Here is a 225-nt window from a genome sequence, read left to right as displayed (position 1 = left end):
GAGGCCGAGCGCGAGGCGGCGGTGGCACCCAGGCACCGCGACCTCGCCCGCCCCCAGGGGCCCGCTCCAGCCCCGCTCGGGGCGCCCGCCGCGCCGCCCTGTTGACGGAAGGACGAGGACGGGAGCGCCGGGCGCCCTGCAGCCAGAGGCCCGAGGGTGCAGGAACCTGCTCCCGCCCCAGTGGCGGGGGAGGGGGGGCCGGCCCCCGGCGGGGGGGGCGCCTTG

The sequence above is a fragment of the Tupaia chinensis genome, unplaced genomic scaffold (genome assembly GCF_000334495.1).
Source record: "Tupaia chinensis unplaced genomic scaffold, TupChi_1.0 Scaffold000377_2, whole genome shotgun sequence".
Lineage (NCBI taxonomy): Eukaryota > Metazoa > Chordata > Mammalia > Scandentia > Tupaiidae > Tupaia > Tupaia belangeri.
The sequence above is the reverse complement of the archived record's forward strand: the minus strand, read 5'-3'. Positions refer to the sequence as shown.